General features: G+C 44.8%; 2 long non-coding RNA genes across 4 annotated transcripts in view; one reads left to right on the forward strand and one right to left on the reverse strand.

The window, feature by feature from the left end:
- Positions 1-561: 561 nt before the first annotated feature.
- On the reverse strand, positions 562-1,468 carry LOC116094773. Its single transcript, XR_004120310.1, has 2 exons — positions 1,263-1,468; positions 562-713 (listed from the first exon to the last, which is right to left on the reverse strand). It is a non-coding gene; the product is annotated as an uncharacterized LOC116094773 (long non-coding RNA).
- Positions 1,469-1,592: 124 nt separating this feature from the next.
- Positions 1,593-22,923, forward strand: part of LOC116095034 — a 24,995-nt gene continuing 3,664 nt past the window's right edge. Inside the window, exons 1-3 of one of the 3 annotated variants that reach the window (XR_004120410.1) lie at positions 1,593-1,694; positions 9,661-9,821; positions 20,777-20,925. This is a non-coding gene — a long non-coding RNA (uncharacterized LOC116095034). Of the gene's footprint in view, positions 1,695-9,660; positions 9,822-10,204; positions 10,466-20,776; positions 20,926-22,923 lie in introns of those variants that run through there. The other 2 variants (XR_004120411.1, XR_004120409.1) reach the window with 2 other exon arrangements.

A 22,923-nucleotide genomic window follows, 5' to 3' on the forward strand; every position in this document is an offset into this window, starting at 1 on the left:
GGTGGTGGTGGTTGTGATGGTGATGGTGGTGGTGGTGGTGATGGTGGTGGTGGTGATGGTGATGGTGGTGATGGTTGTGATGGTGATGATGGTGGTGGTGGTGGTGGTGATGGTGGTGGTGGTGGTGATGATTGACAATGTGGAGAATAACTGAGATACAATATCAACCTTTGTATACACACACACACACAAACACACACCCATTTACATACATCTACATACACCATATACACATACACACACCTAGTTACATACACCTACATACACCATACACACACACACACACACACACACACACATACACACACACACGTTCCATTAGAAATTTTAGAAATTCCACATCCCGAACATTAAGATGACAGCTTTCCGGTGTTTTCTTTCCTGCTGTCAACAGTTCGCTGGCTGCAAAGTGTATCTGGTTCAGAATCTCCTTCCTCTTCTACCCACGGGTCCGGCTTCCCTGGCCAGGGTACCTTCTTCCGTTCTCATTCCACCCTCCAACAAACCCAGCGCAGTGAAAGGCTGAACTATACAGATCTCAAAAAATACCCACAAGGCCCATTCCATGACCCCGGAACCCCAGGTCTCCAAGCTTTTATTACAGATACGTCAAAACCGCTGTGCGCCCTTCACAGTCATTTAGAATATTTTCAGAAAGGAAGACGCCCTGCTCATCAGTTATCCGGATGGCAGGCGTGCTGCGGCTGGCTTTCCTACAAAGAAGGGAAATAGGAATGATTTGTGGCTCTAATTAACATCAAACACTGAGCAGAAATGCAATTTGGAACAGAATCTAAACTCAGTCCTGGTGCTAAAAGACGATGATTACATTTCCTTCCCAACAGAGATATTCCTCATGGGGGTGAGGCGGGGGCAAAGACAGCAGGGGGGGAGGGTCTTCCAGGCAGTGGGGTTCTCCTAGTGTATGGAACTCTATTTCCAACAGCGTCCCTTGAATGGGCTGGGGTTAGGTGTGTTCTAAGTGGATTTTCACACCACTCGCCTTCTGCCTCGGATGAGAAGACTGAGACTGTGTGAGCTGAGGTTGGAGGAAAGGACCAGCAAGTCCAAATTTTCATATCGGCCTGGGAGACTGGAGGGCCTGTAGAGAAAGATACTTCTTTCTGCTCTAGCAGCAGATAGCAACTGGACTTCTTCCGCAGGAAGCAATGTCTGTTGATCCTCAATTTAAAAAAAAAAAAACTGATTCTAAATGCCTCCTGGCTAACTGTCCCTACCCACCTACCCACCTACCCACCTACCTGCTCCCCCCCATCTGCCACCACAGTCCAAAGAAGGAATGCACTGTCTTGACTCGTCCACAGCAAGACAGGAATGGCTGACGCGATGTACTCCTTCAGGTTTGGATCCCTTGTGTGCATAGGCAGTGTTTGGGGGAATCCAGGAGGAGAAAGAGGTACCTAAGCGAGAGGTCAGGGTACCAAAGGCCAACCATAGTCGTGTCCAGAGTTAGATCAATGAGGGATGAAAGATACTACAAACCAGCCCTGGCGTGGCGCTCCAAAGACCATTGTGAGGGAAGAAAGGGCTGGTGGTGTAACTCTGAGAGTCTTGGACTCAGCTGTCCATCCCTCATCACTAACTGAGCTGACCCATGATTTCTAGCTTCCCAGGTCCCTGCTAGGAGAGTCATGCCTGTCTCTCTTCTGATGCTGTGCTGCAGAATGCATTCAGTAAGTATCGGGTAAGGAAATGAATAAGTACAAGCCGTCTCCCCTAGCCATCTAGAGGGCCTTGCTGTGCTTCTGCAAAAGTGAGGTTAATTCCCATCATCCCACAAAAGTGGTCAGCAGTGCGTGTGTCTGACAAATTCCAGGTCATCTCTTTACATCCATAAACTGGCCCTAGGAAAATAAATAGAGATATTGTGAAATGTTTATGCCAAAAGATATATTTATGATCACCATGGAAAATGTAATTGGCCATGCCTCAAAATGATGAGTGGGGTTCAAATTAATTAAAGAACAACAAAAGTAACGCAAGACATCTGTCCTTTGATAATCCCCATATGGGATGATTTTTAGGTTTCCCTTAAAGGTACCAACAGGCTTAAACAGAGTGATGCGGTATTTGTATAGAGGTACATAAGACCTCCCATGGCTTTAAATTACTATCTTTAGATTATTTACAATAGCAAGTACAGTGTAAATGCTGTATAAACACTTGTCATATTGTGACATTTGGGGAACAATAACAAGAGTACAAGTCTCTACAAGTACAGTACCGACATCTCTTCCCAAGCACTTTCCAACTGTGGTTAATTGAGCCATAGAGAGGAGACACAAAGAGCCCGTTGTACTGCACAGCACGTAAAGGCATGTGTTATAGCATATGGATTCTTCATGCGCTATGTTAAGCTCCAAATGTAACTCTAGTTCCAGGAGATTCCGCGCTCAAGGGGATTGGATCACTCACTTTTCTGCAACTTGCTTTCCTCAAGTTATTATTATTTGGGCTTATGGATCTAGAGGGGTACAAGCCCGTCACAGTGAGGAGGCACAGCACAATGTCCTGCAACACAGTGGCTACACAGAACTTGAAAATATATGTATTTTACATCATTTTGAAAAACATTTATAGAAAATAGACTGCAGGTTGGCCAATACCAACCGTGAGAAGTGTGACTGGGGCGGCTTATGTGTTTTCTTCTTTACGCTGTTCTTTTCTCTCAGTTTTCTTTCAAAGGCAAATTTCACTTTCATAGCTTGAAACAAAATGTAACTGATCTCATTTATTTCACGAAGTTTTCATCTGCCACTGTGTGTGGGTGTGCCAGGGGCCAGGAACAACTTCCCTGAATCAGCACCCTCCTTCCTTCCACTGCAGGGCCCGAGATGGAACGCAGGTTGTCAGGCGTGCAAGGCGTGTCTCCCTTCTCCCTGAGCCGCCCCACTGCACTATCCCACTGCACTGACCCTATTAGTCTCAAGGCTGCTGGAAGTTTGAGTGGGTTTTTGTTTTTTTCAGGTATTTTCCATGCCCCTTAGCCAAAGGGTCATCCTGGTCCCTCTCACAAATAACAGCACAAGAAACAGAAGCGGTGCTCTCGAGTTCACACTTTCCTGACAGCTCTCCCTGTCAATGAGTGCTGGTTCCAGACCTCCTCGTTCTTGTCGCGGTTAAATGAGAATGTCCCCCTCAGACTCAAATATTTGAAGGCCCGGTACCCAGTTAATTGCACTGTTTGGGGAGGTTTACAGGTGCCGCCTTGCTGGGGGAAGTACGTCATGGAGAAGGGGAGGGGTGAGAGCTAAAACCTTTTGACACTGTCCTCTCTTTCCCTCCCTCCCTCCCTCCTTTCCTCCCTCTCTCTCTCAATCTCTCCCTCGCTCACTCTCTCTGGCTCTCCCTCTGTCCAGCTCTCTGTCTCTCTGTCTCTCTCTCTGTCTCTCTCTGTCTCTCTCTGTCTCTCTCTGTCTCTGTCTCTCTGTCTCTCTCTGTCTCTCTCTCTGTCTCTCTCTCTGTCTCTCTCTGTCTCTCTCTCTGTCTCTCTCTCTGTCTGTCTCTGTCTCTGTCTCTGTCTCTCTCTCTCTCTCTGTCTCTCTCTCTTCTCTCTCTTTCTCTCTCTCTTTCTCTCTCTCTGTCTCTCTCTCTTTCTCTCTCTCTCTCTCTCTCTCTCTCTCTTTCTCTCTCTCTCTCTCTCTCTCTCCCCACCCCACTCTCTGCTTTGTGACCATGTTCGGAGAGGTGAGCTCTCAGCTTCTTGTTCCTACCACCATGCCTGACACTTAGTGCTGGGTCTCCTCACTTTCTGCGTTCATACCCCTCTAGAGCCGTACGCCCGAGTAAGCCTTCCTTCTTTAAGTTGCTTTCGTCCTGGTATTTTATCACCATGGCAGAATAGTGAATAATACAACCCCCTTGGGCATGAGGTCGCCTGGAACTAGAGTTACAAATGATTGTGAGCCACCATGTGGGTGCTGGGAATCAAACCTGGGTCCTCAGCAAGAGCAGCCAGTGCTCTGAACCACTGAGCCGTCTCTCCATGCCCAGGACACGATTTTAAAGGGCAAATGAACATGTTGGCTCATCTTGGTAGCATCATGGCAAATAGTCAGCTCAGTCCTTCCACCAAATATAAAATATGTTCTGACTTACTTTTATCATGCCCTGGTAATCCTGCCTGACAACAAATATGTCAAATAAGTAATTATTAAATTATAAATATATCAAATATGTAATTATTAAATTATATTTAAAAGAATTTCATCTATACTTACCTTAAATTATTCTCCAAACACCCACTTTCTTCAAGCTTTACAAATGTTATATGTCTTTCATTGAGGTCATTCCTTTATTTCATTCTCCAGTACCCCCTAAGACGAACAGAACAAAGCCCTTCAGGACCTGCATCCCATCTAACCGTCTAGTCTCATGCCTACCTACCCCCAGGAATCCTATTTTCTGGCTCCACACTCCTCAGTGTATACGTACAGTCATGCCTTCTCTGTGGCTTCTCAAATCTCTGTCATCTCTTTTTGTCAATTCAAAAATACCTTTCACCTTCCAAGTTCCTTTTAAGTGTGCCATTTGGCTTTACATTTCTGGGATTTGCTCTCTCAATCTCCCTTTCCTCCTACCACATGTGCCATGCTACATGAAACCCTCTTCATCATGTACAAACATATTTTACATGGTCAATGCAGTTATTTGCTTATATGTTTCTTTGCTTCTGTATATCAAAGGTATCCAGGAAGATCTGAAATATACATACATTAGAACAATTTTTCTAGATTATTCCTAGTCTTAATGTTAAGAAAAAGTCCTCTTATACTTGATATGAAAAGCAATTTTTCATTGCATTGCATTGTGTTATTGTGGAGGTACCTGTGGATTCTGTGTGGGGGTCATATAGCCATCAATCTGTCTTACTGTGAGCCCCATATTCAAGGAGACAGATCTCCATTAGCGAGGAGAGCACATGGCACCATGTTCTTTTGTTCAAAATATGATTTTCTGTGTGTACATGTGTGCTCTATGCACCTGTTTCTATGTGTTCCTATGAGTGTAGGTTTGTGTATGTGCACACTGGACATCTTCTTCAATTACTCTCTGTTGTACTAAATAGCTCATCTCAATGGAGAGTTTCTACCCCTGCTTTGATCATTCCATTACCAGATAAAAGGTATACAATCTTTATATTTATAATAAGCTGTATGCACTAGAGTTGGGCAGATATCTACGCTCTGTGCTATTGTGCCTAATTCCCTATCAACTATTCCCCAAATTATAACTTGCTAGTTTCCATCTGGGCAGCTCTTAATTCTAATTGGCCAGCCCTCATAGCCATGCTTTCATGACTCACCTACCCATGGTGTCTTTTCCTCTCTCCACCTTCTTCTCTCTCCTCCTCAAGGTCTCCTCAGACCCCAAGCCTGGGAACCCAAACCTCACCAATCTTTCTTCTGCCCAGTTATAAGCTGTTGGCATCTTGGTTCGCCAATCAGGGATAACTTGGGAGCAAGATTGCATAGCATCACTCGTGTGCATGCAGATTCTCTCATCACTGGAAATGACCTTGGAGACAGCCAGGTCTTATGGGACCCGTAGCTAGCATTACAATACATAGCAAAAACCAAACCTCTACAACCCTCCACCTTATTTTGAGTCAGAGTCACTGACTGAATCCAGGTCCCGTTGTTTTGTCTAGGCTGGGTCGCCAGTTGAGCTCTTGGCAATCGACCTGTCTCCACATACAACTTCCAGCACTAGGGTTAGGGTTGCATACCTCAGTGGCCACAACCAGCCTTTACACTCTGGGGATCTAAATTCAGATATTCATGTTTGTACAGCAGGTATTTTACCAACTGAACCATCTCCCTGTGCCCCAAATATTAATTTTTAAAAATATTTTAGTTGACACAGCAATTACACAAATTTGTGGAATACAGCCCCAAAAATATAGCCCCAAAAATATGTTATTAATAGATCACAAATGCCCTTTTAAGTGGATTTTTAATAATACATTTTTTTTTTTTGAGATAGGGTTTCTCTGTGTAGCCTTGGCTGTCCTGGAACTCACTCTGTAGACCAGGCTGGCCTCGAACTCAGAAATATGCCTGCCTCTGCCTCCCAAGTGCTGGGATTAAAGGCGTGTGCCACCACTGCCCGGCATACATTATCATTTTTACTAAACTAACCCCGGAAAAATTTAGTTTAAAAGATTCTTACAAAGACACCATTACAGTAAAAAGTTCAAAAGTTTGCTACTTTGTTGGAATTTTAAAATATACTAAACATTGTTAATTTATGATCTTGTGATAATTCACGAGAAAGTAACTGTGGTGGTTTGAATAGGTATGGCTCCTATAGGCTCATGTGTTTGAATGCTTGACCATAGGGAATGGCAATATTGGGAGGTGTGGCCTTGTTGGAGGAAGTGTGTCACTGAGGGGGTGGGCTTTGAGGTCTCCAGTGCTCAAGCTACATCCAGTGACGGTCTCCTGCTGCCTGCGGATCAGGATCTAGAACTCTCAGCTCCTTCTCCAGCACCATGTGTGCCTGCACGCTGCCATGCTTCCGGCCTTGATGATAATGGACTACTGCTACGGACCGGGATTTCTCGCGGGGTCCCTTGTTCCGCAGGACGAGGGATTCTGGCCAGGTGGGCACGGGATTCGGCTTTTGACAAACAGACTACACACGGGTGGTGTAAAATCTGAGTGTATTTCTTTTAAAAATGACATGAGGCTTTTACAATCATTGCAAAAGAGAAATAAAAAATCTGGCAGCTCAACAGTTGAGGTACCTCTGAGGCTATCTAAAACATACTGGGTCTAAAGCAGCAGCTATCTCCTCTGAACTGGTGCTGTATCCTCCAGGCCCAAGCACTCTGGGCCCGGGGGACTGCGAGAGATACATGAATCTGAGTCCTAGCCCATCTAAGTTCTCGTGCTAGTCCTGCATGTGAGTCTAAGTCTTTCTTCTCCCAGTCCTAGTGCTAGACTGATGTCACATAGGCAAGCGACCCCCACACACCCAGGTCAGCAGGGTCTGGTAGCTAGATGTGAAGCAGGAGGAAGAGGGGTGGAGCCCTCTCTGTTGAGGTATTCTTATGCTAATTCTCTGGTTCTTGCTGGAGGCAGGCAGAGGAGAATCTTGAACTAACACTTTCAGCTAATGTCTTAGAGTGAGAGAAACCTTTCAATTACTCTCTAGTACTTAAAACATTAAACTAGGATAGTTGGAAACATTGGTGAAGGTCAGAAAGCAATGTCCGAATTTTCTCTTGCTAGCTGTAAGAAAATGATATCTTGGTGAGTTCCTAGCACACTAGTACGAGGACATATCTGGGCCACCTCTGAGTTTGGGGTGCCAGGCGACAATGCGGAGGCAGGAGACTGACTTTCCTTGAAGTTTACGCCTCAGATACCGCCTTCACGCAAAGTGTGCGTGGCAGACTACACCTCTGAGATTGTAAGCCCGTCCCAATTACATGTCTTCCTTTATGAGAGTTGCCTTGGTCATGGTGTCTCTTCACAGCAACAAAACCTTAACTAAGACAGCAGCTGATCTTCAAAGAAAATCAATACCATGTAAAGACCAGTTTGCCAAGAGATATTTGGATGTGTGTATGATCTTACTATTAAAAGTAATGTATTTCAACGATCCAAACAGTTGACGGGAATCTCTGAAGGAATTTTAGAATTTTAAAATTAGGATAATAGTCATACAGATCAAGAAGAATGTCCTTGGGCTTTTTCAAAACATGTCTTGGAATTATAAAAGCATAATAGGTCCTGATTCGTTTGCAGGAACGAAAGAAAAGCACCCATGAAAGTGAGAACTGTCAGATTTTAGCACAAGTCTTTGTAAATTGGTAGATGCAGTAATCGACTGATATATTCCTCCAACTATGATTCTATATATGCATAGAAGATTTTTTTTTTTTGCCAAAGAAGCCATTACGGGACTAAGGGTGTAGCTCAGTGACCCAGTGCACGCTTCCGGCATATGAGGCTATTGCCTCAGTCGCCAACACCAAGAAAGAAAGGAAGGAAGGAAGGAAGAAAGGAAGGAAGGGAGAGAGAGAGAGAGAGAGAAAGGAAGGAATAAAGGGGGAAGGAAGGAAGGGAGGGAGGAAGGAAAGAAGGAAAGAAGGAAAGAATGGAGAGATTACTCAACAATTCAGAGCATATACTGTTCTTACAGAAGACTGGAATTCTGTTCCAGGCACCCACATTAGATGGTTCACAACTGCCTTGGAAATCTAACATCTCTGACTTCCTTGGTCTCCTGTACTCACACACACATATCCACACAAAGACACACACACACACACACACACACACACACACAATTAAAAATAAGTCCTTTTTTAAAGAGGAGGAGAAGAGACAGGAAAAGAAAAAGCTAACACTAACGATATTGAATTTGTAATGTAAGTATTAAATAATGAAAAGGGTTCAAAAGTACTGGTTTGGGAAAATGGCAGTGGTAAGTTCTCTTCTACATTCCATGGTCTAAGCATCAGTGAGTAATTACCTAGGCTTCTGGTAGCAGGTGTAATTTCCTCCCTGTTAAGTGGGCCTCAAGTTCACTTAGACTTGGTTGCTGCGGAGATGTAAGTCCCACTATTGCTCTTTTGGGGCTGTCTTACCATGATCGCCATCGCTGGGCTCACTGCATCACAGCTGTGTAGGGCTAGTGATCCCTTCACTCCCCTGACAGATACAGAACATCTTCTGGTCCTATGGAACCTAGTCCTCAGAGATATCAGGTCAGTCAGAATCTCTGTCTCACTAAAATATCATCACTAGTATGAAAAGATATATAAAGAGTTTGTGCCACTAATAAGCAACATGAAACAAAATTTAAGTGTCTTTCCCACTATTCCAATATTGTGTGACCATCTTATACCATGTATAGCATATTCATATAATTATGCATCTAAAAGTAACTAAACATACACATACATCTCTAGATATAAGAGTTAGTCAATAAAAGTTCACATAATGAAAGTCCGGTAAGGATTATTAACGTAGATTTTTAAGATACCATGAGTTCTATAAGGAAAGACACAAAACTGGGGAAAGAGAAAATGGTTAATGTTTGTTGTCAACTGGTTTTTAAAAATCACCATGTCTGGGAGGTGTTTTAGACAGACTGAAACCGGGTGGGAAGGTGGGAAGGCCTGCCGCCCTGAATATAGGTGATACCCCTTCTCTGAGCTGGGTCTCAGGCTCCATAAAGGAGGATAGGGAAGCCAGGTGAACACCAGCACACAATGTGACCAGCTGCTATGAACTCCTGCCACCATCATGCCATCCCGTGTGTGTGTGTGTGTGTGTGTGTGTGTGTGTGTGTAAGAAAGCATAATACATGGAAGTGTGTATATGTGTGTTGAAAACACATTCAAAGTGTCATTTAGTCAAACCCTGACTGTTAAACAAATTCGCTTTACCAAATAAAAGCACATCTAGTATCTTTCCTAAGAACACATGTATTTGAACTCATTGATGTGATGATAGTCGATGGTGCCAGAAAAAGCCCAGCTGGCTATGGGGAGAACACGGGAGGAAATTAGAGGCATTTGCCTCATTTATCATCCTACAGCAGTTTAGTGTTTTGAAAATGAGATTGAAACGTGTTTAGCTTTCTTCGGGCGGATTCTGCAGTGTTTTTGTTTCCACCTAACAGCTTAGAAGATGGATGCGTTTGAATCGACTTCGCTCACCACCCTGCCCAGGAAGCCGGCAGAACAGTTAACTGCGCTTCTGTGAGACTCTCTCGCCTGTGAACGGCTTTTCCCGGTACCGAAGGCCTAAAAAGAGGAGGCAGCCAATCGAGCCACGGATGGGGTAAGTCGAGCAGCCTGCGTGACATAATTTGAGGACAAATGAAAGGGAAAACTACTCCCACCGCGGGTGGTGAACATATGGCCCTTGTTAACTCCAAGGGAAGGAGTTGCTGGAACGTTTCAGGCTTCAAGGAGGGGTCAGAGAAAGTCGTAGAGAATAACCCCTAGCCAGCTAGGAAGATGGCGTTAGATTTGGTTGGGGGAGGTCTTGGAGGAGGGTACTTAGCCTGTCGTCCACCCCACCCAGAGCGCAGCGGTCACCCAGGCTGACACAACCACAGATTCTTTTGTTCCTTTCACAGGAGAAGGGGATTCCCAACCCTACAGGCAGGGGACTCTTTGATGACCTCCTGGGTTTCAGTACGATGCTCTCTCCTTTCCTAGGAAGGACAGTACAGTGCTGAGACATCAGATTCCTGGTTCTTCTTTTCCACCCACGATGCCGATTTTAAACAGCAAAAAGAGGTCCTAGGTCCCTTCTAAGAGTCTTCCAGGATTGTGAAGTGCTCAGAAGGGCCCCCTGATCTAGTGTCTTCTCTTAAGTTCTAAGCCCAAACTGGTTAACTCCAAAGACTCTAAAAAATCATAACCCTGTTCTTATGGAGCCTTATTGAGTGATTAATATCTTCAAGGTTTTCCAGCTAAATGGGTTTTTTTTTTACTAAAATATTAAAGATAATTTTTTAAAAAGAAAGAAAGAGGGCTGGTGAGATGGCTCAGCGGGTAAGAGCACTGACTGCTCTTACAAAGGTCCTGAGTTCGGATCCCAGCAACCACATGGTGGCTCACAACCACCCGTAATGAGATCTGACACCCTCTTCTGGTGCGTCGGAAGACAGCTACAGTGCATTACGCCCAAGCGGGGCTGGAGCAAGCGGGGCTGAAGCAAGCGGGCCGTCCTGAGTTCAATTCCCAGTAGCCACATGAATAATGACTCATGGCCATCTGTATAGCTACAATGTACTCACACATAAAATAAATAAATAAATCTTTTTTAAAAAATTTAAAAAAATAAAAAGAAAGAAAGAGTGTGGCCAGGGAGGAGGTACAGTGGTAAGACAGATTACTACGCAAACCTGAAGAGCTAATATCCAGCCTCTAGCCCAGCGTAGCTCTGCATGCCTACCACTGCAGTGCTGTGGTGGGGGCAGAGACCGTAGATCTGAGAGCTCATCAGCCAGACAGCTTAGTCTTCCTGATGAGATTCTCACTCAGTGAGAGGCCCTATCTCAAGGCAATACGGCAAAAAGTAATAGTAGAAGACATGGGATGTCTTGTTCCCGTCTGCACATACATGCACAGAGCTGCACACTTACGTGCAGGCACCATACCAAACACACATACATACACATGCGCACACACAGGCACACATGCACAGGCTCACACACACAAGCACACATGCATAGGCACACACAGATACAGGCACGCTCGTACACATGCGCATACACATACACACACACACACACACACACACACATGCACACACACAGGCACACATGCACAGGCACACATAGATACATGCACGCTTGTGCACATGCGCATACACACACACAGATACATGCACGCTCGCATGTGCGCGTGCACACACACCTCAAACGGACCCTCACTTACTTTAACATTTTGCTTACAAATCAAACCTACAGCTTGAGCGTTGTCCCTTGACACCTAACATGCTGAGTCAGCGGAGTCAGGAGAATCCCCTATGACTCCACAGCTATACTAACAACCGAGATCTCCTCGTTAGTTAGCTCCTCAGCATCTACATCTGAGTTTACCCCCTCGGCTAGCTGGCGTCCATTCCTTGAGAGCCCGTGTGTGGACTGGTAGGGAGGCGTATACATTTCCTCTCTCCAGAGCAATACCCCATTGACCTTAGACTGTGAAGAAGCCGCCGTCTCCTTATTTCCAGTTGATGACAGATAAAGAGTCCTTGCTTAAGAATGTCAGTTAGAAAGACAAAGAGACCCAGAAATCAACCCTACACCTCAAACTAATTTTTTTGCTTGTCTTTGTTTTTTTTTTTTTTTTTTTTTTTTTTTCAAAGAAGGGGTTTCTCTGTGTAGCCCTGCTGTCCTGGAACGCTCTGTAGACCAAGCTAGCCTCAAATTCACAGAGATCAGCCTGCCTCTTCCTCCCCAATGCTGGGATTAAAGGTGTACACCAGCACCACCAGGCTAAAACTAATGTTTTTAATGAGGACTGTATTTACGTCAAAGGGTCTAACACTAAACGTGAACCTGTGCTTTCAGCAAATGGCTTTTCCAACAGGATCCCCCAGACCACCTTAGGGAAAACTCTCATTTCACACTAGCACAGTGCTTGGGATCTCAGGCTGTGCAGAGGGCTGCATGGCATGCACTCTTTACTATGAAGCCTTAAGAAATTCATTTCACTTGTCGGAAAAACAGATGCATTAATAAACACCAGTATACGGGACTTGTGAGAACTGAATGTGTAAGTACTTGCCTGATATGCACGAAACCTAAGGTCCCGTCCTAAGAACCACGTAAATCAGGTGTGATGGTACACAGTTGTAATCCTAGCACTCAGGAAGTAGAAGGAGGAAGATCAGGAGCTCCTTCACTATGTAATGAGTTCAAGTCCACCCTGAGATACCTGAGACCCTATAAAAACAAAATATAATAGGAACTTCCTAGGGTTGTAGCTCACTGGAAGAGTATAGAGTGCTTACCTCACATGCATAATTAAGTACTAAGAAAATGATTAAATGTGCAAATCACTGGGCAGTTTATTCAGTGCTGTTATTTTAAGTAGAATTGTTCCTGCTTCTGTCCTATGCTAAAGATCTTCATTCCCTTTCATTCTTGCTTTTATTTGGCTAACTGTGATTCTGTTTCATTGCAATACAGCACAGCAGGGTGGGACCAGCCTGAGCATAGGCACACAGGATCTTACATCTCTATAACTAACGCTGTCTTCCTTCTTCAGCTCCCGGAGCCCCTCCTAGTTCTTTATACGGCACATTCCCCCAGGAACTGTTTAAAGTTGTAGCTTGGGGGCAAGTTTCCCTCAAAAATCTATTTTCTTCTTTTTTATAGACTTAATCAAAATTATACCTGGGCATCCAGCCAGCTAGTTAAAAGACTAGGACCATCTTCATAGAGAAATGTCACACCAATCTTAGCATCCCAGAGACAGGAACTCGCCATTAGCTTAAAGCTCTGCTCTCAACATCTGCAAATCACTGATAACTTCATCAAAGTCTCTATAGGCCAGTGGCATATGCTGGGGAGCAGATGAAGTGCTCTACCTTCATACAGCTTCTTTGCACCCTGCTTACAGGAACCACTCGTTCCCAATGCCCCATGAGCACAGAACGCAGGTGAACCTGTTGGTTAGGAGTTCAGCAGGTTCAATGCTAAGTGTATGTTATGCCTACGACTCAGTAAACATACACAGTGTATGGTGGCTGTGAGGGGCCACACTTACCACCAAAACCAGAACTCCTTTCAAGAAAGAGTGAAGGCAACAGAGTTCTGAGAAACACAAATAACTCAGGAGCCCAGCATAGCTTTGCTTCTGCTAGTTTACTGCATTAGTCAATGACTTTATAATTTAAGTGATAATATAGAAGGAATGAGGAAGAGGGGCACCCCAGTTTCTTTGCAGGCCCGTTCTTCCTGACTCAGCAGGAGTAGAGCCTGCATACACTGAGGTAATTTTTTTTAAGATGTATTTTATTTTTCATACACACACACACACACACACACACACACATGCACACACAAAAAAGAGGGTGGGGCATCCTCTGAAGTTGGAATTCCTAGCAGTTGTGAGCCACCAAATGTGGGTGCTAGGAACCAAATTCCAGTCTTCTGCAAGAGCATTCTTAACCACTGAGTCATCTCTCCAGCCCTAGAGATGTCTTTTTAATTGAGGTAGAAACCTAGTATAGTGGCTCTTGCCTATAAGCCCAGAACTTGAGATGTAGGAGCAAGATGACATGCTACAAAGTAAGTTTGAGGCCAGCCCAGACTGCATGGGATCTTGTCTCAAAAGGAGTTTGGGTTGTTTGAGGGATATTTTCATTGTTCCATTAAAAAAGCAAAATATAAATGCATGCATGTGCAAGTTGCTAAGTACGCTGTCATGTTTCTCTGTTTGGGGGCAAATGTTGAATGCTCCTCTGCTTGTATTTAACACTTTTATTGTAGCTGGGGCTCTGGCACAGTGGTTTAAGAGGACTTGCTGCTTTTGCAGTGGGCCCAAGGGTGGTTCCCAGAAAACACATTGGCATCTTACAACCACCAGTTACTCCAGGCCCAGGGGTCTGATGCTCTCTTCTGGTTTCCTTGGGTTCCTGCACAGGTTACATACACGTACACAGTACACAGGCATAGCCACAAATAGAAGTAATAATAAATATTTCTTAGAAATTGGTACTGTACTCTATAAAAGTCCAATAGCAAAATTCATCATAGTATTTATTTGTCTTTACTGAGAATAACACTAAATAGTAAAAATCCAATAAGAGAGAGGCCATTTTTAAAGCTTTGTGTCCATACCTTTAATGAGGAAGTAAACGGTGTTCTACATTTCTGTTTCACACTGAGCATCTCAAGCTATGAAATGAGCCTTGGCAGCAATTCTGCTTCCTCAGCCTCGTCTGTGTGGCGTGCAGTGTAACTCAAGAGGAGATAGTCAACAGGACAGTCTCACCTTGTAACAGCATAAGGACCTGAGTTCAACACCCAGAAGCCACATGAGAAACCCAGGTGTGGGGTATAGACTTATAATGCCAGTGCTGAGGAAGCAGAGACTAGCAGACCCCTGGGGCTCAGTGCCTAGACAGCCTAGCCTACTCCAGCAAACTCCAGGCCACTGTGAGGGTCCATCTAAAAAGAAAAACACGGTGGACAGCAACTGAGAAGTGATATCCAAGAATGTCCTCTGGCCTCTACTTAGACATGCACATCCTCACATCTACACACACACACATCCTCACATCTACACACACATCCTTACACCTACACACATACACATCCTCACACCTACACACATACACATCCTCACACCTACACACATACACATCCTCACAGCCACACACATACACATCCTCACACCTACACACAAATACAAACTCATACCTACACACAAACACATCCTCACACCTACACATATACACATCCTCACACCTACACACACATACTCACATCTACACACATACACATCCTCACACCTACACACATACACATCCTCACAGCCACACACACATTCTCACAGCCACACACACATCCTCACACCCACACACATACATCCTCACATCTACACATACACATCCTCACACCTACACACATACTCATCCTCACTCCTACACACACACATCCTCACATCTACACACACACATCCTCACACCTACACACACATCCTCACATCTACACACACATTCTCACACCTACACACACATACATCCTCATACCTACACACACACACACATTCTCACACCTACACACACATACATCCTCATACCTACATACACACATCCTCATGCCTACATACACACACACATCCTCATGCCTACACACACACACACACACACACACACACACACACACACACCAGCCCTGTGCTAACATCAAGAATTTCCCCCAGAGATATCAGGCATAGACCTTTGCACCTGTTCTCTGGTCCTTCCCACCTGCCGTGTGGATGCGGTCACCTGTTGCTGAGATCCGCCTCCTGAGACCCATGAAGCAGTGATCTGGAAGGAGCTGGGATCTCAGACGAACACTTTCACACTAGGCCCAGGTTTGATCACAAGACTTGTGCTTTGTAAATGCTTTGTTTGCCTTTATTGCCAATCAATCAGTGCCTAGATTGGTGCCTATTAATATCTGTTAATCGGGCAGCTTTTAAAGCAATTATGCGAGACTACATTTTCTTCATATCTCCCTTGGATCAGCATCCTTATACCATCCACAGTCCCCAGCAAGGCAATTGTTGCTTCAACCCCTGCTTCACACTGCCTCTCGTGCCCGGCTGCCCCGTATGTTCCTGAGGGTGCCAGCTAACCCAGTTGTATTTCCACTGCACAGTTGTAATAGAAGTTAAGCGCTGACCCAGGCACAGCGCATTTTTGAACCTTCTTGATAAACTAAAGATTGATGCCTTCAGCTAACTTGCAGCCCTAAAAAGAAACTCCATGCTCCTCGACAGATCTCAGCAGGAAAGCCTGAAAAAGCCTTAAGAAGGCAGTTGTCTGCCAAGACCTCACTGTCTCCTCGTGGTTAAACCATCAGACTTCAGAAAACTTAGACTGCCTGATTCTCCACGCTTGTAACAAGTGCGAGGCTGGAGAGCTGAAGTCGGCGTGAGTTCACATGCCATGTATCGCATAGCTTGTCTGTAGTCTGTCCCTGGATGGACCTTTGCTGGCGCTCTGTTCTCCCTTTTTAGCCAGTGTGACTTCCCAGTGTAGATCCAAGATGAAAGTGGCAGGTACTGAGGTGTCATGACACGGCTTATAGTCTAGACTGTAAGTCTAACCTAGACTGAGTTATTCTGAGGCCCGAGGCTGTGTTTCCTTTTCATATCTCACGGTCATGTGAAAAGTGCTCACTGAACAGCTACTTAGTCAACAAAAGAATGATAACGGAACAGTATAGGAGGCCTGGGGGCGTAGGCCAGGTGATGATGTGCTTGCCTTGCCAGGAATCTTGAGTTTGATCCCTGAAACCCCTGTTTCCTGTCCCAAAACGGGATAGCGATATCAACCCCTTCCCCCAAAGCTCAGAGAATATCCTAAAAGAGAAGACAGAAAGACTGCAAGGGCCACAGCCTGGGGAAGAACTATGCGACGTACGTTCTTCTCTATATGTCATGGCCATTACATCCATGAACTCATTGCCCTTGCGTAAGATTAAGCCAGCACCATCAGTCATCATCCAACCCGCAGGGCTAAGTGGACTCAACCGGTTAAAAAAGGAGAGGACATGAAGCAGCAAGGGGTGGAGCATGCTGGGAGTGCGGGGCATGCTGGAAGTGCGGGGCATGCTGGGAGTGCGGGGCATGCTGAGTACGTACTTGGGTGGGCAGGAGTGGGGAGCTGGAGATGAATATGACCAAGATATATGTTTACATATATCAAATTGTCTTTAAGCAATGGAGGCTGGAGCGACGGCTCAGCAGCTAAAGAATACTGCTGCTCTTCCAGAGGATCATAGTCTCGACACCCACATGACAGCTCACACGGCACACAGACAGACATGCAGGCAAAGCATCATGCATAAAAATAAATTAATAAATTTAATTAAGAAAACAAAAGTGAAAAAGCTAAATTTGGGGCAAGCAAAATGGTTTGGCGAGCGAAGGCGTTCACCACTAAAGCTCAGCAGCCTGGGTTCAACCTCTGGAACCCACATAAAGGTGGAAGGAGAAAACTTACCCGCCAAAGTTTTCTCATGTGGCACACTCGCACACATAAATACACACACATACAACAAAAATAATAATATAGTAACAATAATAAGTTTTAATTTTTTAAGTGGCGTACAACCAGGCATTATGGAGATATACACCCTTAATCCTAGCATTTGTGAGGCAGTGTGAGAATCCCTGTGAATCTGAGGCAAGCCTGGTTTACATAACAAGTTCCAAGCCAACAAGACATACACAGGGAGACCCTGTCAAAGAAAAAAGAAAAAAAAAAATTAAGAGACTCACTTGTAATTCCAGTGCTATGGAAACAGAGGCAGGCCCAATGGCCAGTCAGCCCAGCCTACTTATGAGTTCCAGTCCAATGACAGACCCAGTCTCAAAAAAAAATGGGTGATGCCTGGGAAGTGACACCCCACCTTGTCTTTTGGCCTCTACACATGTCTTACTTTGGGTTACTACTGCTGCTCTGGTGAGACATCATAGCCCAAAGCAAGTTGGAGAAGAAAGGGTTTATTCAGCTATCCTTCCATGTCATGGTCCATCACTGAAGAACTCAGGACGGGAACTCAAGCAGGGCAGGTGAACTGGAAACTTCTATTTTCTTTGGAAAGTTAGTTATGTCCTACGATGGTTTGCTGGGGCATGCAGGTCAAAGGATGTCTTGATACAGCAAACACGTGAAAGAATATTTTCCTGAAGCAGACGCAGGTCAAAGGATGTCTTGATACAGCAAACACATGAAAGGGTACTTGATGAAGGAGTATAAATACGACCCCCCCAGACAGTGGAAGATGAGCACTGAGCCTTGGTTTGGTTTGCTCCACTTCATTACTCTTCACTAACTATACACATTTATTCATATATTGGTTCGCCTTACGTAGCATTGTTGAGCTCAACTTGTGGGAATGCTGCCATTGAGAGAAACTCACCGAAGAACTGCCTATGAGGTTCCTGCAACAGCTTGCCACTTCCTTAGCCTCTTCTCAGGCCAGTTAGTGAGCCTAGTGGTTTCTTTAGGACTGCACTACAGCTGCCTGGTGTCTGCCTGCCTAGAGCTAGGTCTGCAGCTGCTAAATCATATTTGGTGTTTGCTGCAGGGCTGAACTGCTGCCCAAAGAACTATTGTGGAACAGGTCTGCTTCCCCTGTATCCTAATTTTCTCTTCCACTACCCCTGCTGGGTGGTGAGAGGTTGAACCCTTATTATAAGTAGGTTGCAAGAAATATATGCCTACAGGCAGGAAGTAGGAGGCAAGAGGCAGGAACTGGTACAGAGGCCATGGAGGGATGCTGCTTACAGACTTGTTCTTCGTGCCTTTCTCAGCCCATTTCTTATAGAACCCAGGACAATTAGCCCAAAGATGGCTCCACCCACAATGGGCTGGGTTCTTCCCCACCAGCCACTAAGAGAATGCCTTACAGCCAGATCTTATGGAGGCATTTTCTCAACTGAGGCTCCCTCCTCTCAAAAAACTCTAGTTTTGGTCAAGTTGACATAAAACTATCCAGGACAACATGCATGCATCCTCACATAGGTAGATACACAAGCATGCACACACACACACACACACACACACACACACACACATATACACAATGTAATCTTAGCAGTTGCTCACAAAGCCAATTTAAATGACTAAGCTTTTAAGAGTTTATGAATTTTCAAACACCAAATACACAGATCTCAAAGGCAGAAAGGTAATACGATCAAGAAACACAAGACAGCCACAGACTAGTAGCTGGCACTGCACCCTGCTTCTTCAGAACTCATTCTCTTTGTGAAGAAGGCAGGATGGGGGAAATATTTTAATTAATGTAAGCTTTGTAGATTTACTGAAAATGCAAATGGCTTTAGAGGAAGGGTTTGTCACAATTAATTCTCCAGGATACAGTGCCACAGTGTATCCTTTGTTTAGTGTTTGATTCGCTCTTGATGAGGTCATGGGTCTACAACAGCTGGGGGTGGGGACAGTGTACAAGAAGTTAGAAGCTTGAATTAAACCATCGGGTGTCGGGAAGTGTGGTGACACCTATTTTTTGGATCCTCTTAATATCACCATCCCTTTTCTTAGAAAAAAAAACACCAATTCTCTTTTGGTTTGGTTTGGTTTGGTTTTTCTCTTAAGATTTATTTTTATTTGATGCATATGAATGTTTGTACCATGTGTGTGCCTGGTGCCCACAGAGGCCAAAAGAGGGAATTTGATCCCCTGGAATTGAAGTTATAGGTGATCATAAGCTACTATGTGGGTTCTGGAAATCCAACCTGGGTCCCTCTGCAAGAGCAGCCAGGGACCTTACCTACCAAGTCACTTCTCCAGGGTCCCAGAAAACGTTTTTCATCAAAAAATATCAGTAACTAGCCAGTGCTGTAGCTTATACACAGAACCACAGTAATTGGTGAAAGGTCTCAGATGTGCAAGACTGAAACAGGTTGACTGCTACAGAGTTATCTATAGAGTGGGTTCTGGGCTAGCCTGGGCTGTACAGTGAGACTCAGTGAGGAGGAGCAGTGGGAGGAAGAGAGGAGAAGTGGAGGAGGGGGAGGGAGGAAGGGGACAGAAAGTGGCAGCACCTCACCTAAGAGCAGATGTGACGTTGTTCTCTGTCTATTTGACTGGCTCACCTAGAAGACACAGCCCTGGGTGTGTCCCTGACAGTATTGCCAGAGAGGAAGACCTTTCCTGATTGTGGTGGTACATCCTATGGGTGAATGAAAACATGAAAAAGAGAAGACCACCAGCATATCTGTCTCCCTCTCCTCTCTCCTTCTCTCTCTGCTTCCTGGCTATAGACAGAGTATGACCCCACTTTTACCTTGGTGATAGACTGGGCCCTCAAACTTGTGAACACAAGTAAATTCTCCCTTCTCCTCCCCCACCCCCATAAGTTTCTTTTTTGTCGTGTGTTTATCACATCAGTGTGGGAAGTAATTAATACACTAGTTTTGGCCAAAAATCATGCCATGTGCTGACTCCCCAGTTACCTATACTAGAGGCCTGACATTGTCGGCGCTCTGCTTTCTGGTCTCGTGTCTGCTTCCTCTCCATCACTACAGACAGCCTTCCACACCAGGCTGATGGATACCGTGAGTACTGGGAGTCCTTGTAACTGGGCAGGACATAAGCATGAGAACTTGACTGGGCTGAACTGGGTCTCTCTCTCTCTCTCACACACACACACACACACACACACACACACACACACCTTCTGGACCTCCAAAAACAACTGAATGGAGTCACAGTTTCTACAGCTAGTCAATGAAAAATGTCCCAAGAAGCAGCAGAAAATCCAGGGGCATTTCCATAGTGACTGTAACTACAGTCCACCTAGGCAAAATGCTTTAGGCTACAGCTGACAGAGCCCAAGGAGGAAAGGTGAACTGACCGGTGGGGATACTTGTTTATCTAAGCAAAGGGTCTCAGGAGGCCTGAGGAGGCCAGTCTCCCACACACCATCTTGGTTTTAGGCTAATGCTTCCCTCTTCATCTTGACTTCATTGTCTCAGACTGTGAGTTTTGGGTTTTGTTTTGTTTTGCTTTGCTTTCCTTCCACGCAGCTGCTATGGAAGCTACTGGAAGGCACTAGGCTCACACCCTTCCTGTTTGCTGTCAAGGCAAAGGTGTTCTCCCCGACAGCTCCAAGGAAAGAAAGGATATGGCTGATCTGAACTGAGTGAAATACTAACCCTTTGGACCAATCCGACTCATCTCAGAGGAAGTGACATGCCGTAAGTGGTCCAGCCTGAGTTAGGTACTCACTTCAAAACCAGGAGGAAAGGTCCGACATAAGAAGGGCAGTCCCTGCTTTGATAGAATGGCTGTTCAAATGAAGCATTCCCCTCAACCACAACCCCACTGTTTTGGAAAGTTCTGGGTAACTGGACGTGACTCCCTAACAACATGGCCAAGAGAAAATTACTTTAACTTGGATCCTTTCTTCCATAGTTCTTGGACTTTAGGGTGGACAAGAACAGCCTAGCTAGTTTTCCAGGCTACCCCTCCAGTCACTGATTCTGTACCGGACACACATCCAGGGATGGGGTAGGAGTCACCAATTTTAATGAGTGAGTCGTGTGTTTGATAATTCCTATAGTAGAGAGAACGACTACAGATCTTTGCTTAGACCTGTGTGACCAGAACAAGCTAAGATCTGTCCTTTTGAAGGAGCTAAGGAAGTGGCCTGGTAACCAAAGAAAGAGTGACACAGCCGGGTCAGCCCTGTGAACCAGGGTAGGAGTGAGGTCCCTTACCATATGATGGAGGCCAGGACAGAAGCAAAGGAAACACACAAGATCCAGTAGGTAGGGCCTTCTCACACCTATGTCTCGACGTGTCCATCTGTCTTTCCATGACTTTTCAGGAAAAAGAAAACAACAAAAACAACCACAAAAGCCAGGCTGAAGAAGAGAGGTAAGCTGTCCACAGAAGGCAGGCCAGCAAAATGGTTCAGCTGGTAGAGATACTTGCCTATAGGCCTGCTGAACTGTACCCCAGATCCCACAAAGTAGCAGGAGAGGAGTGACTCCCAGGAGTTGTACTCTGACCTCCTGGCACACACACACACATACACACACTACACACACACACACAAGATAAATGAAGGCTTGGGAAATGGGCAAGCTACTTATTTTCCCTAGTTTTAATTGTCTCGTGGATTATGCTTAGCAATAAAACAAAGAAGTAGTTTAGCTAACAAGACCCAGAGTCAGGGGCTGGAGAGATGGCTCAGTGGTTAAGAGCACTGGCTACTCTTCCAGAGGTCCTGAGTTCAATTCCCAGCAACCACATGGTGGCCTACAACCATCTCTAATGGGATCCCACTCCCTCTTCTGCTGTGTCTGAAGACAGCTACAAGTGTACTTACATACACAAGATAAATAAATCTTTAAAAGAAAAAAAAAAACAGAGTTCTCATCCAAACCTCGGACCGTGGGTATAAAGGTATCGCTGTGCCCCCGTACAGTCTCTGGACTGTAGGCAGGCTCTTTTGTCTGAGGAGCGGAGTCCACTGAGATGACCTCAAGAGGACTCTGGATCCCCACCTCTCCTTGGCACACCTTTCTTCTTGTTGTGAATATTTTTTAAAGTTTTTCCTACCAACTAAATTATTCCAAATATTTTTACCTATAATTCCATGTCATTGAAACTGAAAAAAAAAATATTGCAATTAGTTTTAAAAGAGTAGTATCCTAAATTGAAATTCTACTTTCTCCTCTAAGCAATAGGAGAAGCTAGGCATCCTTTCTCTACAAATAAAATCTATTTGGGACCAGGAATTACTTCCTAAGAACTCCTACAGCGTTCATCATGTAGATAAGCAAAAGTGTTCCTCTCAAAAGAAATTAGAAAGATTAACAAAACTATTCCTGAGAATACACTAGAGTACATTCAGACACTGAGAGATTGTGCAGGAATTTAAGCACTACTACAGAAAACCACATAAGGGCAGAAGGAAGGGCCCACTAGTACTCTTTCTCTTTTTAGGAATACACAAAGCTACATGTAGAAAATGAGGGCTTTTAGTTTAAAACATAGGGAAGAAAATTTGCAGAGGAATGACTCTAATAAGGAGGGAATGGGTGGCTTTGGGTTTTTGTGGTTTTTGGTTTTTTTGGTTTGGTTTGGTTTGGTTTGGTTTGGTTTGGTTTGGTTTGGTTTGGTTTTCGTTTGGTTTGGTTGTTTGGTTGGTTTGGGTTTTTTTTTT

Source organism: Mastomys coucha, unplaced genomic scaffold, assembly GCF_008632895.1.
Source record: "Mastomys coucha isolate ucsf_1 unplaced genomic scaffold, UCSF_Mcou_1 pScaffold17, whole genome shotgun sequence".
Lineage (NCBI taxonomy): Eukaryota > Metazoa > Chordata > Mammalia > Rodentia > Muridae > Mastomys > Mastomys coucha.